At 53.0% G+C, this 16,110-nt stretch overlaps 2 pseudogenes; both read right to left on the bottom strand.

Moving 5' to 3' along the window:
- Positions 1-1,372: 1,372 nt before the first annotated feature.
- LOC144274160 (acetylcholinesterase pseudogene) lies at positions 1,373-5,445 on the bottom strand (annotated as a pseudogene).
- Positions 5,446-11,753: 6,308 nt separating this feature from the next.
- LOC144274159 (acetylcholinesterase pseudogene) lies at positions 11,754-15,826 on the bottom strand (annotated as a pseudogene).
- Between the last annotated feature and the right edge of the window lie 284 nt (positions 15,827-16,110).

Below are 16,110 nucleotides of genomic sequence, written 5' to 3'. Positions count from 1 at the left end.
ACGATGGGAGAAATGATGGTTCAATGCTTCTGCAACTGAGGTCTGAGTTGAACTGAGAGAACTGAGCCATAGGGCATGCTGGAAGTCAGGATCTGGCGGGCTTGCCCTTCCAGGGGATGGGCGTTTTGCAAGAGTTGTGCCAAGCCCATATGCTCTAGGGGTTTGTGCCACCAGCCCCGGTTACTGGGACAATGATTAGGTGGTTGAACAGGGGCCTTTCCCCTCCAGGGGAGGCTGGATCTGATGTGGGGAGGGGCAGGGAAGGGGGAACCATCTGGTTCAGGGGATGGGGAAAGGGACATGCGGCCTTTACTCTCTCTCTCGAGGGCTCTGGTTCCAGATTTTGTCATTCCCATCTGTGTGCACTGAGTTGTGGAGGCTCAGCCCAACCCCCAGGTGGGCCAAGGCCCCTGTCCCAAACTCCACCAGCTCCTGAGCAGGGAGGCTGAGGAATGACTGGACCACAGAGTCCCTGTCCCTCAGAGGAGATCTGTGCAGGAAATGGGGTCATGGGGAGTGGGTGCTGTGTGCATTTGGGGCACTCTCCTTGTCCCTATACCCACTTCGCCAACTCCCCATACCCTGCCAGCTGGCTGAGAAAACATCTGTCTCTGTGGCTTGTATTGTATAGTGGCCCACAAATGTCATCAATAAAGCACCAATTTCCTTCGACTCCTTGGTGTGTACAGTTCTTCCTCACAGTCCAGTGAGCACCATCCAGGAGGGGATTGGGGCTAGTGGGTTAGAGCAGAGAGGCCGGGGGTCAGGATTCCTGGGTTCTCTCCCAAGGACTGGGAGGAGAGTGGGATCTAGCGTTTAGAGCAGAGGGGGCTGGGAGTTAGGACTCCTGGGTGTTATCCCTTGTCTGAGGACGAGAGGGGATCTAAGGGTTAGAGAAGTGTGAGCTGGAAGTCAAGACGCCTGGGTTCTATCGCAGACCTTGGAGGGCATTGGGGTCTAGTTGGTTAGACCGGAGAGGCTGGGAGTCAGGACTCCTGCGTTCCATATCTCTGGGTGCAGAGTGTGATCTCTGCACTTTGTCATTTGCCTCTTCAAACACCAGAGCAGCATTTACCCCCGATGTAATCTTTGTTCCCCATTATCTCAACACAACTCCCATCGCACCAACACTCTCTCTCTCTCCTACTCAGGAGGAGCTAATCAACCTCACACACCAGGGCTCTGTCTCCAGACTGAATATGCTTTAATGCACTGGGGGTGGAGGAATTGCAGAGGGAGGGTCAATCCATAAATTCCCAGCTGGTTCATTAGCAGGATCCTCGTTAATGAACTGGCAGGCACTAACAGGAACTGGATCCTCCGGTCTGCATGGAGGGTTCCCCCCATAAGGGGATTGTAATTGCTCAGCTCTTCATTCACGGCCCCCCAGGCTGGGCAGGTCTGCTCCTGTGGAACACACAATGAGTGGGGTTAACAGCAGTGGGGAGGAGCTCAGGCTCTGCGGGGGTTTGTCTACTTGTAAACAGGAGAGGAGATCTGCAGAGGAAACCAGGTGCTGCACAGGCTCAGCATGGGATGCTCATCTCTTATGGTCAATGCTAATCTCCATGCACTAGGGGGTGCTTTTCTGCAAAGAGCGGCTTGTGGGGGAGTCAGGAGGGAGCTGTCCCCCCACATTTAGTGCCCCCCAGTAATATATTCTAGCAGTGGGGAACGCTGTTCTGCTAGAGATCCCGTGTTTCGCAGCATCTGTGACCCCAGGGTCCAACGTGGAAGCTTCTGTTCTGCCTCCCATAAGCGGCCCCCTGGCACAGAGGATTCCCAGTGACTATTGGATTCTCCTTGAATCCCTGTCTTACACAGTTACACAGTGGCTGCATCCCTCCCGAGAGCCAGCTGTATGTCATTCTTTCTTTGCCACCGTTCTCTTCTGTGTCATTACAGGCCACTTACCCTCAGCCCGCAGTGTCCTCAGATCCATCGCTTCATCCCCAGCCACCCTACCGGAAATCCCTCTGTCTGAGCTCATGCCTCCTCCCCTGAAATGGGGGCTACGTGGGGAGCCGATGGAGAGGAAACAAGGTTGTCATCTTCCTACCCAGAGGGGCTGAGGAAGAGAAGATGGGGTAGAACCTGGGGCTGCCCCACAGCAGATGGGATCTGGAGTTCCCAGGATATGCAAGTTCTCCCCCAGACAGGAGAATGGAGCATCTCTAGGAGACCAGAAGATCCCATGGAAAAGGGAATGTGAGCTGGGATCTTTTGCTGCTGGAGGGGAGCCATCTCCAATCCAGCCCAAGGGTTGGGGGCCTGGATGGCTGAGAGGGGTGGGGAGAGATGGGGCCTTTCCCCTCTAGGGCTGCCATCCTCTCATCCTGCTGATGCTCACCTGGGACCTTTGGTTTCTCTGACAGCATTGATGCCAAGAATTCACAGCGTGAGGCGGGTAATGCCCTCTCAGGTTTGGGCGGATTCAGGCTGATGCGCTCAAAGTTCTGCTTTGCGGGGTCATAGGTGGGCCACTGCTTCCCGCTATCCTCTCCCACAATGGGTTGCCTGCATGGAAAATGAACATGCCCCACTTAGGTTAGTATTGTGGCTTGGTGGGGACAGGAACGTGCCCCAGCTGGTGTCTAACATCCCAGATGCAGGGGTGATTAGGAGCCAACTTGAAAAGTTTGGCCTCTTTCCAAAATGGCTGCCATCCCATGTTGTTGCAAATGAGAGTGGAGCCAGAGGCTGCCCTCAGTTAAGATGGGTGCTGCCTCCCAGTCTTTTCATATGGGGTGATGCTACAGGTTGCCCTTTATAAACTTGGCCACTTTATTCCGTTGTTCTCCATGAAATTGAAGCCACAGGCGGCCCTGAGTAATAATGGCTGCCATTGTAAAATGAGACTTCCTCTAGGGAAGATGGCCACTGTTTTCCATTGTTTGTAATGGGTCCGAAGCCAGGCTTCCCTCAGCAAAGATGGACATCCTTTGTGCTCACAGACAGGCAGAGTAGTGTGGGGAGCAGAGCAACATACGGGGTGTGGGGGGACATGGCCAGGGAATGTGGGGGCATAGATAGGAGGATCTGAACTGGAAGGGAGTGTCTAGTTTTGCTCTTACTTAAAATGGCGTCTCTCACTTGTCCTTTCAACGAGGATGCTGCCCTATCAGGGTAAGCTGCCACCACCAAGTTATTTAACAAAGAATTAGGGAAAGGACCACTTGGAGTTCCTATTCCTCCAAAATATCCCCCCAAGCCTTACACCCCCTTTCCTGGGGAGGCTTGAGAATAATATCCTAACCAATTGGTTACAAAGTGATCACAGACCCAAAGCCCTGGGTCTTAGGACAATAGAGAAATCAGTCAGGTTCTTAAAAGAAGGATTTTATTTAAAAAAAAAGAAGGTAAAAATCACCTCTGTAAAATCAGGATGGAAAATAATTTTACAGGGTAACAAAAGATTCAAAAACACAGAGGATTTCCTTCTGGGCCAAACTTTTAGGTTACAAAAAGAAAACCAGGAATACACTTTCCTCTCAGAACAGAGAAAATCACAAGCCAAAACAAAAATAAGCTAATGCATTCCCTTGCTTGTACTTACTGATTCTAATGGAGTTGGATTGCTTGCTTCCAGCCAGGTTACCTGAACTTCTTAACCCTTTGCAGGGAAAAGGATATTGTGCCTCTGGCCAGGAGGGATTTTATAGTACTGCATACAGGAAGGTTGTTACCCTTCCCTTTATATTTATGACAGGCCCCTTAACCTTCTCTTAGTTAAACTACATAGATTGAGATCCTTGAGTCTATCGCTATAAGGCAAGGTTTCTAATCCCTTAGACATTCTCGTGGCTCTTCTCTGGACCTTTTCCAATTTATCAAGACCCTATAATTACCCAGGTGATCCCATTTAACCTTCTTCTAAATTGGCATGGCATTAGCTTTCTCCCAGTCTTCTGGATCAGGGGGACAAGAGGATTGTGGGGGATTGCCTTACCCGCTCCAGGCGTACACCGCAAGGTACTGCATCACGCTGCGGCTCAGCGCTACCTCAGCCTCTGTGTGGTTGGATCCCACCACGGATGCCAGGGTCCCGAACACGTAGGGGATCTCAGAGCCGTGTGGCACTCCCATCCATTCAGGTACAGACAAGCCACTGCTGCGGTGGGCGAAGTGGTAGGTGTACACAGGATTTCCAGCCTCTGCCTGTTGCCTTGCCATCTCCAGTACCGGGCACACAACTACATAGTCACCAGCGATTTGTTCCATGGCCCATCGGTACTGTGCCTCTCCCTGCTTCTCCCCTTCCTGGATGTACCACCATGCCATGGCTTGGATGGCCTTGTCTGGCACCCCTGGCACTATTAGCCTCACCACCTGCAGCAGCTCCTCCCAGCCGATGGAGCTGGCGTTCTCCAGGTTAAAGCCGGGGGCAGCAAAGTATAATATGTAGGATCCTTCGTTGGTGACGAAACCAAGCCCGACGGGTATTGGCTGGCCGTGCCTGCCCTGCAGGAGTCTTGGTGGTGTATCAGGGAGGAAATCTCCATCTGGTGTCGGCACAAAGGGGAGCCCCAGCTGCTTCTTGTGGTTCAAGACGGAGAACTGGTGTTTGGGGAACTCCCCGGGTTCCTTCCCCTGCAGGCAGCCCACCAGGGCCGTGTTGTTACCATCGGAGCAGCCCAGCAGCTGGCCCAGCCTCTGGCCTCTCGCCTTGGCCTCTTCAAGTGAAATCCAAGCCCATGGTGCGTTCGGGACTCCGCTCTGCAGTGCGGCCCTGGTGAAGAGGGGCCGGCTCCCCGGGGAGAGGAGGTGGAAGCCGACTGATCGAGCCCCAGCATCCTGGCCGAAGAGTAAGAAATGGGCCGGGTCCCCACCGAAGGCGGCCGCGTTGTCCCGCAGCCAGCGCATCGCCAGTCGCTGGTCCCATAGGCCGGCGTTCCCCGGGGCGGCCGGGGGCAGGGACAGGAAGCCCAGCGCCCCCAGCCGGTAGTTCATGGAAGCCACGACCAGGTTCTCAGTGGCAGCTAAGAAGCGCCCATCATAGATGTCGAGTGAGGCTGCCCCTGTGAAGAACCCACCACCGTGGATCCAGGTGACGATGGCGGCTGGCGGAGAGGGACGGGGATGGGGCACCCAGACATTGAGGAAGAGGCAGTCCTCGGACTGTGGCACTTTGAATGTCTGTGTTTCAGTCTGAGGGTAACCAGTAAACAGAGGCTGGTGGCACATATTGCCAAAGCTAGAGGCTTCCAGGATGTGGCTCCAGGGCTGGTGGGGAATTGGCTTCTGGAAACGCAAGGCCCCCACGGGGGGCTTGGCGTAGGGGATGCCCAGGAAGGCTGTCACTGTGCTGGAGCCGACCTGGAGGCGCTTGCCCCGGATGGGGCCGCTGGTGGTGAGCACCACGGTGCCATCGTCATCGGAACCAGAGCTGGAGCCCAGCAGGGAGAGGAGGAGCAGGCAGGGGAAAGTGGGGAGGAGTCCCAGCATCGCGGCAGCTGGAAGGGAAACCCCCGCAGAGGGAGTTATAGGGAACTGGATACATGGTCTCTCCCCTCTACGGGGTGCTGGGTCCCATCCAATCCCAGCCACCTAAATCCAGACAGCAGGAGGATGCTCCCTATGTCAGCATGGATCCCCTTTAGCAAATAGAACCCCCTTGTCGGTTCCACCCATGCTCTGGCTCCCTGCTGTGTTCCCTGCTCTGCATCAATCCTGACTCTCATTCTGGGAGGGGAGTGGGATCTAGTGGTTAGAGATGGGAGGGAGGCTGGGATTGCGGACTCCTGGGTTTTATCCTCAGCTTTGGGAAGGGAGTGGGGTCTAGTGGGCTAGAGTGTCGGGCTCTGGGAGCCAGGGCTCCTGGGTTCTATCCCCAGGTCTGGGAAAGGAATGGGGTATGGTGGGTTATACCACTGTGGGACTGGAGTCAAGAGTTCTGGTACAGGCAAACTGGTTGAAACTATAATCAACAACAATATTGTCAGACATATAGATGAACATAATTTGTTGAGGAAGAGTCAGCAAGGTTTTAGTAAAGGGAAATCATGCCTCACTAATCTACTAGAATTCTTTGAGGTGGTCAACAAGCGTGTGGCCCAAGGGGATCCAGCGGATATAGTGTACTTAGATTTTCAGAAAGTCTTTGACAAGGTCCCTCACCAAAGGGTCTTATGCAAAGAAAGCTGCTATGGGATAAGAGCGAACGTGCTGTCATGGATTAGTAACTGGTTAAAAGACAGGAGAGAAAGGATAGGAATAAATGGTCAGTTTTCAGAATGGAGAGAGGTAAATAGTGGTGTCCCCCAGTGGCCTGTTCTGGGACCAGTTCTATTCCACAAATTCATAAATGATCTGGAAAAAGGGGTAAACAGTGAGGTGGCAAAATTTGCAGGTGATACAAAATTACTAAAGATGGCTAAGACCCAGGCAGACTGCGAAGAGCTACAAAAGGATCTCTCAAAATTGGGTGACTGGGCAACAAAATGGCAGATGAAATTTAATGTTGATAAATGCAAAGAGGCGCATGTTGGAAAGCATAATCCCAACTATACATATAAAATGATGGGGTCTAAATGGGCTGTTCCCATTCAAGAAAGAGATCTTGGAGTCATTGTGGATAGGTCTCTGAAAACATCCACTCCATGTGCAGCGGCAGTCCAAAAAGAAAGCAGAATGCTGGGAATAATTAAGAAAGGGATAGATAATAGGACAGAAAATATCATGTTGCCTTCATATAAATCCATGGTATGCCCACATCTTGAACACTGTGTGCAGATGCGGTCGTCCCATCTCAAAAAAGAGATACTGGAATTGGAAAAGGTTCAGAGAAGGGCAAGAAAAATGATTTGGGGTATGGAACGGCTTCCGTATGAGGAGAGATGAATAAGACTGGGACTTTTCAGCTTGGAAAAAAGATGGCTAAGGGGAGATATGATTGAGTCTACATGACTGGTGTAGAGAAAGTAGATAAGGAAGTGTTGTTTACTGCTTCTCATAACACAAGAACTAGGGGTCCCCAAATTAAATTAATAGGCAGCAGGTTTAAAATGAATAAAAGGAAGTATTTCTTCACACAGCGCACAGTCACCCTGTGGAACTCCTTGCCGGAGGATGTTGTGAAGGGCAAGACCGTAACAAGGTTCAGAAAAGAACTAGATAAATTCATGGAGGATTGGTCCATCAGTGGCTGTTAGCCAGGATGATCAGGGATGGTGTCCCTAGCCTCTGTTTGCCAGAAGCTGGGAATGGGTGACAGGGGATGGATCACTTGATGATTCCCTGTTCTGTTCCTTCCCTGTGGGGTACCTGGCATTGGCCACTGTGCGAAGACAGGATCCTGGGCTAGATGGACCTTTGGTCTGACTCAGTAGGGCCATTCTTATGTTCTTATGCTCTGGGAAGGCAGTGGGGACCAGTGAGTGAGAGCAGGGGGTGCTGGGAGCCAGGACTCTTTGGGTTCTCTCCCCAGTTCTGAGAATGGGGTCTGTAGAAAGGGTATTAGGTGGGTAACTGCCTAGACTGATCCCAATTCCTGCTGTTCTTCCACTTCATTCACTCCCTGGACCCCTCTGTCCCTATCTCTGAGCCAGTGGGTCCCCGGGTAGCACAGACTCACCTGCCCTTCTCCTTGGCACACTCACAGTCGTGTCTTGTGTCTCAGCAGGAATGGGAGCTGGGTGGATGCCTCAGATGGCAAGATTAAGAGTCAGGGAGCAGCCACGGGGACTTATTTATCCTCAAATCCATGTTCTCATTGGGCTGTGCACACACGGGGGAAGGAGGATTGGGGCCAACTGGGTGGAGCTGCAGGGGAGGAGTCAAGGGCTTTGGGAACAGAGATCCAGTTGGGTTCACTGAGTGAGAGGTCTAGGGCCTGAAGGGCCGTGATCCCTGAATTGCAGCCACCTCTGCGGAGGGGCAGCTGGGTAACAGGAAATGAACTGGGGATCCTGTGTCGAAAGAAAGCACAGTGTTGATTTTTGGGTAGGGGGCAAAATGGAAGAAGTAAAGGAGGTGTTTAGCCAGGGGACCCAGGCGCATTCCCCACCCTGGAAGGATAGTGCCTGGGGATGTTGAGTGACAAGCGGGGCTTATGGCTAATGAGCAGGTGAGCACTTGCTGTAGCCCAGCACCAGTCTGGGGCATTTGAGTCTGCACCGACTCCAAGGGGAGGGTGCCCCCTAGTGAGTCCCCACACCCCTCCCTGCTGCATTGATCCCCCTAATGCCACGCTGGGGTATGGAGGTCAGCACAGACTGTGAGGGGAGAGGACCCCTAGTGAGTGAATGCGTCCCTGTGGTAGGGCACATCCAAATGCCACACGCCTTCTTGTCAACTTGATTGAATTGGCCTCGTTAGTACTGACCCCGCGCTTGCTAAGGCAACTCCCATCTTTTCAGGTGCTGTATATTTATACCTGCCTACTGTATTTTCACTCCATGCATTGATAAAGAGGGTTATAGCCCACGAAAGCTTGTGCCCAAATACATTGGTTAGACTCTAAGATGCCACTAGGACTCCTTGTTGTTTTTGCTGATACACATCTGAAAGCTACCCCTCTGAAACCTGTCTGGGGACAGCACCGCTGCCCAGCTCCCTGTAGCATCTGCAGATTTTCCAAGGTCTCCTTTTCAAATCCTGCCCTTGCTGCAGCCCTCTTAGCTTGGGAGAGCCGCTCCAGGCGAGATCCTGGTTCTGACATCATGTGATTGAGTCAGGATCATTAATGACAGCTCTGGGCATCTTTGTTCCTCCTGGGAGGGTGGGAGTGGGTCTGAAATTGCCCGAAGGTCCTGGGCTGCTTCTTAACCTCATTTGGCAATAGGGGTTTTGTTTCTTCTAGTTGCCACCACTAGTCACAAGTTGGTCACTGTTGACCCAAGTTGGGTGAGTCATGGCAGAATGCTGACTGCATATTACTTTGGCGTGGCAGAAGTCAACGTTTATTTCTTTATAATTTTGATGGATAATATCAAAGTTCGTTTTAAAGGATTTTTTTCAATTTTTATTAATTTCAGCTTTTGGGAAATTCTGGGGGCAGGTCAGACAATTATTTAATGGCAGGTGAGAGCCAATAAGTTAAAGTTTCATGCACTGTAAAACATCAATTGTCAACCCCCCCTCTCAAAAGATATAAAGTAAGTTGAACTTCAATACATTTTCAAGCGGGATTTTCCTTATTTTGGGTATCTGTACATTTCATTGATTATCAATGGAAATATTTTTCCATCAGATTGTGTGTGCGCAGTGAAATCGATGTATTATGACGTGTACCGATGTATTGTAATCTTTCCAAGCCTAATATCGCTAAGGAGATTTAGCATAGATATCTGGGGCAGCAAGAAAGCAGGGGAGTTTCTGCTGGGTGGGATTGCGGAGAACTGGCAGAGCTGTGGAGGGGGGAAGCCCACAGCTGGGAAATCAAGGGGCTGTGGCTCAGGACCTGTGGGGAGTGGGGAGAAGTGAGGGCTTGGATGGGGCAGGGGCTGCAGGAGGAGACTGATGGTGATCGGCAGAGCTGGGGGAGAGGGATGGAGCCCAGAGCCGTGATAGCAGGGGGATCAGATTGGGATTGAGGAGCGTCGGTGGAGCTGTGGGGAGAGGGGAAGCCCAGGGCAGTGAGGGAATAGCCAGGGGCTTGTGTGTCAGGAGTGAATAGAGATTAGGTGAATTTTTTCCCTGGGGCTAATTAATGCATCCTCGTCCTGTTCGTTCTTCTGTTGATCCAAACAAGTCACACGTTGGGTAATCAGTTGACTTGTGTGTGCGTGTTCTTTCCGTGCCCCGTGCAGCTCTGTGCAGATCGCCGGTTCAGCAGGCCTCGATAGCCCTACCCAGCATGGCTAAGTGCCGTAGGAGGGATCGTCATTAGTAACCCTGTTGAGGCCACTCGGTGCTTCTGTCCCGGGAGCTGCAATGTCCTTCGAAGATACTGCAGCATGTTCGTTCAGCAGAGCTCGATGTTACTCGGAAACGAAGACCACAGGCTCAGTCCGGTGGCGAAGGTGCTCAGCCAGGTTTATTGTCCACGAAGCCCGGTCCTGGCTCCCTGGGTCAATGTCTACACTGCCACTCACACATGTATTAATACCTACCCCTAACAGCCAACGGGACCTGCAACCCCTGAGCTCCATTGCCCAACCCTAACACCCTAATTATAACCTGGCTCCCCAAATCTGACTACCTGACTCTAACTCTTAAGCCTGTAACCCTTAAACCTACTCCTCGTCATCCCGCCCCTTCGCTCTCCTCACAGCCATAGCTGGCTTCAGACCCCAGATTTTAGGTCTGAGCCAGCCCCAAGCCCAACCCCACTTCCTTCCTTGCCTATCCAGATTGTAAACCCAGCACGGCCCAGTCCAGCCCGCGTGCAAAGTGCCACTCACCCTGTCAGAGCAGGAGAAATAATAGATACAGCAGTTAACGATGGGAGAAATGATGGTTCAATGCTTCTGCAACTGAGGTCTGAGTTGAACTGAGAGAACTGAGCCATAGGGCATGCTGGAAGTCAGGATCTGGCGGGCTTGCCCTTCCAGGGGATGGGCGTTTTGCAAGAGTTGTGCCAAGCCCATGTGCTCTAGGGGTTTGTGCCACCAGCCCCGGTTACTGGGACAATGATTAGGTGGTTGAACAGGGGCCTTTCCCCTCTAGGGGAGGTTGGATCTGATGTGGGGAGGGGCAGGGAAGGGGGAACCAGCTGGTTCAGGGGATGGGGAAAGTGACATGGGGCCTTTACTCTCTCTCTCGAGGGCTCTGGTTCCAGATTTTGTCATTCCCATCTGTGTGCACTGAGTTGTGGAGGCTCAGCCCAACCCCCAGGTGGGCCAGGGCCCCTGTCCCAAACTCCACCAGCTCCTGAGCAGGGAGGCTGAGGAATGACTGGACCACAGAGTCCCTGCCCCTCAGAGGAGATCTGGGCAGGGAATGGGGTCATGGGGAGTGGGTGCTGTGTGCATTTGGGGCACTCTCCTTGTCCCTATACCCACTTCGCCAACTCCCCATACCCTGCCAGCTGGCTGAGAAAACATCTGTCTCTGTGGCTTGTATTGTATAGTGGCCCACAAATGTCATCAATAAAGCACCAATTTCCTTCGACTCCTTGGTGTGTACAGTTCTTCCTCACAGTCCAGTGAGCACCATCCAGGAGGGGATTGGGGCTAGTGGGTTAGAGCAGAGAGGCCGGGGGTCAGGATTCCTGGGTTCTCTCCCAAGGACTGGGAGGAGAGTGGGATCTAGCGGTTAGAGCAGAGGGGGGCTGGGAGTTAGGACTCCTAGGTGTTATCCCTTGTCTGAGGACGAGAGGGGGTCTAAGGGTTAGAGACATGTGAGCTGGAAGTCAAGACGCCTGGGTTCTATCGCAGACCTTGGAGGGCATTGGGGTCTAGTTGGTTAGACCGGAGAGGCTGGGAGTCAGGACTCCTGCGTTCCATATCTCTGGGTGCAGAGTGTGATCTCTGCACTTTGTCATTTGCCTCTTCAAACACCAGAGCAGCATTTACCCCCGATGTAATCTTTGTTCCCCATTATCTCAACACAACTCCCATCACACCAACACTCTCTCTCTCTCCTACTCAGGAGGAGCTAATCAACCTCACACACCAGGGCTCTGTCTCCAGACTGAATATGCTTTAATGCACTGGGGGTGGAGGAATTGCAGAGGGAGGGTCAATCCATAAATTCCCAGCTGGTTCATTAGCAGGATCCTCGTTAATGAACTGGCAGGCACTAACAGGAACTGGATCCTCCGGTCTGCATGGAGGGTTCCCCCCATAAGGGGATTGTAATTGCTCAGCTCTTCATTCACGGCCCCCCAGGCTGGGCAGGTCTGCTCCTGTGGAACACACAATGAGTGGGGTTAACAGCAGTGGGGAGGAGCTCAGGCTCTGCGGGGGTTTGTCTACTTGTAAACAGGAGAGGAGATCTGCAGAGGAAACCAGGTGCTGCACAGGCTCAGCATGGGATGCTCATCTCTTACGGTCAATGCTAATCTCCATGCACTAGGGGGTGCTTTTCTGCAAAGAGCGGCTTGTGGGGGAGTCAGGAGGGAGCTGTCCCCCCACATTTAGTGCCCCCCAGTAATATATTCTAGCAGTGGGGAACGCTGTTCTGCTAGAGATCCCGTGTTTCGCAGCATCTGTGACCCCAGGGTCCAACGTGGAAGCTTCTGTTCTGCCTCCCATAAGCGGCCCCCTGGCACAGAGGATTCCCAGTGACTATTGGATTCTCCTTGAATCCCTGTCTTACACAGTTACACAGTGGCTGCATCCCTCCCGAGAGCCAGCTGTATGTCATTCTTTCTTTGCCACCGTTCTCTTCTGTGTCATTACAGGCCACTTACCCTCAGCCCGCAGTGTCCTCAGATCCATCGCTTCATCCCCAGCCACCCTACCGGGAATCCCTCTGTCTGAGCTCATGCCTCCTCCCCTGAAATGGGGGCTACGTGGGGAGCCGATGGAGAGGAAACAAGGTTGTCATCTTCCTACCCAGAGGGGCTGAGGAAGAGAAGATGGGGTAGAACCTGGGGCTGCCCCACAGCAGATGGGATCTGGACTTCCCAGGATATGCAAGTTCTCCCCCAGACAGGAGAATGGAGCATCTCTAGGAGACCAGAAGATCCCATGGAAAAGGGAATGTGAGCTGGGATCTTTTGCTGCTGGAGGGGAGCCATCTCCAATCCAGCCCAAGGGTTGGGGGCCTGGATGGCTGAGAGGGGTGGGGAGAGATGGGGCCTTTCCCCTCTAGGGCTGCCATCCTCTCATCCTGCTGATGCTCACCTGGGACCTTTGGTTTCTCTGACAGCATTGATGCCAAGAATTCACAGCGTGAGGCGGGTAATGCCCTCTCAGGTTTGGGCGGATTCAGGCTGATGCGCTCAAAGTTCTGCTTTGCGGGGTCATAGGTGGGCCACTGCTTCCCGCTATCCTCTCCCACAATGGGTTGCCTGCATGGAAAATGAACATGCCCCACTTAGGTTAGTATTGTGGCTTGGTGGGGACAGGAACGTGCCCCAGCTGGTGTCTAACATCCCAGATGCAGGGGTGATTAGGAGCCAACTTGAAAAGTTTGGCCTCTTTCCAAAATGGCTGCCATCCCATGTTGTTGCAAATGAGAGTGGAGCCAGAGGCTGCCCTCAGTTAAGATGGGTGCTGCCTCCCAGTCTTTTCATATGGGGTGATGCTACAGGTTGCCCTTTATAAACTTGGCCACTTTATTCCGTTGTTCTCCATGAAATTGAAGCCACAGGCGGCCCTGAGTAATAATGGCTGCCATTGTAAAATGAGACTTCCTCTAGGGAAGATGGCCACTGTTTTCCATTGTTTGCAATGGGTCCGAAGCCAGGCTTCCCTCAGCAAAGATGGACATCCTTTGTGCTCACAGACAGGCAGAGTAGTGTGGGGAGCAGAGCAACATACGGGGTGTGGGGGGACATGGCCAGGGAATGTGGGGGCATAGATAGGAGGATCTGAACTGGAAGGGAGTGTCTAGTTTTGCTCTTACTTAAAATGGCGTCTCTCACTTGTCCTTTCAACGAGGATGCTGCCCTATCAGGGTAAGCTGCCACCACCAAGTTATTTAACAAAGAATTAGGGAAAGGACCACTTGGAGTTCCTATTCCTCCAAAATATCCCCCCAAGCCTTACACCCCCTTTCCTGGGGAGGCTTGAGAATAATATCCTAACCAATTGGTTACAAAGTGATCACAGACCCAAAGCCCTGGGTCTTAGGACAATAGAGAAATCAGTCAGGTTCTTAAAAGAAGGATTTTATTTAAAAAAAAAGAAGGTAAAAATCACCTCTGTAAAATCAGGATGGAAAATAATTTTACAGGGTAACAAAAGATTCAAAAACACAGAGGATTTCCTTCTGGGCCAAACTTTTAGGTTACAAAAAGAAAACCAGGAATACACTTTCCTCTCAGAACAGAGAAAATCACAAGCCAAAACAAAAATAAGCTAATGCATTCCCTTGCTTGTACTTACTGATTCTAATGGAGTTGGATTGCTTGCTTCCAGCCAGGTTACCTGAGCTTCTTAACCCTTTGCAGGGAAAAGGATATTGTGCCTCTGGCCAGGAGGGATTTTATAGTACTGCATACAGGAAGGTTGTTACCCTTCCCTTTATATTTATGACAGGCCCCTTAACCTTCTCTTAGTTAAACTACATAGATTGAGATCCTTGAGTCTATCGCTATAAGGCAAGGTTTCTAATCCCTTAGACATTCTCGTGGCTCTTCTCTGGACCTTTTCCAATTTATCAAGGCCCTATAATTACCCAGGTGATCCCATTTAACCTTCTTCTAAATTGGCATGGCATTAGCTTTCTCCCAGTCTTCTGGATCAGGGGGACAAGAGGATTGTGGGGGATTGCCTTACCCGCTCCAGGCGTACACCGCAAGGTACTGCATCACGCTGCGGCTCAGCGCTACCTCAGCCTCTGTGTGGTTGGATCCTACCACGGATGCCAGGGTCCCGAACACGTAGGGGATCTCAGAGCCGTGTGGCACTCCCATCCATTCAGGTACAGACAAGCCACTGCTGCGGTGGGCGAAGTGGTAGGTGTACACAGGATTTCCAGCCTCTGCCTGTTGCCTTGCCATCTCCAGTACCGGGCACACAACTACATAGTCACCAGCGATTTGTTCCATGGCCCATCGGTACTGTGCCTCTCCCTGCTTCTCCCCTTCCTGGATGTACCACCGTGCCATGGCTTGGATGGCCTTGTCTGGCACCCCTGGCACTATTAGCCTCACCACCTGCAGCAGCTCCTCCCAGCCGATGGAGCTGGTGTTCTCCAGGTTAAAGCCGGGGGCAGCAAAGTATAATATGTAGGATCCTTCGTTGGTGACGAAACCAAGCCCGACGGGTATTGGCTGGCCGTGCCTGCCCTGCAGGAGTCTTGGTGGTGTATCAGGGAGGAAATCTCCATCTGGTGTCGGCACAAAGGGGAGCCCCAGCTGCTTCTTGTGGTTCAAGACGGAGAACTGGTGTTTGGGGAACTCCCCGGGTTCCTTCCCCTGCAGGCAGCCCACCAGGGCCGTGTTGTTACCATCGGAGCAGCCCAGCAGCTGGCCCAGCCTCTGGCCTCTCGCCTTGGCCTCTTCAAGTGAAATCCAAGCCCATGGTGCGTTCGGGACTCCGCTCTGCAGTGCGGCCCTGGTGAAGAGGGGCCGGCTCCCCGGGGAGAGGAGGTGGAAGCCGACTGATCGAGCCCCAGCATCCTGGCCGAAGAGTAAGAAATGGGCCGGGTCCCCACCCAAGGCGGCCGCGTTGTCCCGCAGCCAGCGCATCGCCAGTCGCTGGTCCCATAGGCCGGCGTTCCCCGGGGCGGCCGGGGGCAGGGACAGGAAGCCCAGCGCCCCCAGCCGGTAGTTCATGGAAGCCACGACCAGGTTCTCAGTGGCAGCTAAGAAGCGCCCATCATAGATGTCGAGTGAGGCTGCCCCTGTGAAGAACCCACCACCGTGGATCCAGGTGACGATGGCGGCTGGCGGAGAGGGACGGGGATGGGGCACCCAGACATTGAGGAAGAGGCAGTCCTCGGACTGTGGCACTTTGAATGTCTGTGTTTCAGTCTGAGGGTAACCAGTAAACAGAGGCTGGTGGCACATATTGCCAAAGCTAGAGGCTTCCAGGATGTGGCTCCAGGGCTGGTGGGGAATTGGCTTCTGGAAACGCAAGGCCCCCACGGGGGGCTTGGCGTAGGGGATGCCCAGGAAGGCCGTCACTGTGCTGGAGCCGACCTGGAGGCGCTTGCCCCGGATGGGGCCGCTGGTGGTGAGCACCACGGTGCCATCGTCATCGGAACCAGAGCTGGAGCCAAGCAGGGAGAGGAGGAGCAGGCAGGGGAAAGTGGGGAGGAGTCCCAGCATCGCGGCAGCTGGAAGGGAAACCCCCGCAGAGGGAGTTATAGGGAACTGGATACAAGGTCTCTCCCCTCTACGGGGTGCTGGGTCCCATCCAATCCCAGCCACCTAAATCCAGACAGCAGGAGGATGCTCCCTATGTCAGCATGGATCCCCTTTAGCAAATAGAACCCCCTTGTCGGTTCCACCCATGCTCTGGCTCCCTGCTGTGTTCCCTGCTCTGCATCAATCCTGACTCTCATTCTGGGAGGGGAGTGGGATCTAGTGGTTAGAGATGGGAGGGAGGCTGG

The sequence above is a fragment of the Eretmochelys imbricata genome, chromosome 14 (assembly GCF_965152235.1).
Source record: "Eretmochelys imbricata isolate rEreImb1 chromosome 14, rEreImb1.hap1, whole genome shotgun sequence".
NCBI classification, from domain to species: Eukaryota; Metazoa; Chordata; order Testudines; family Cheloniidae; genus Eretmochelys; species Eretmochelys imbricata.
This window is presented reverse-complemented; position numbering and strand designations above follow the sequence as displayed.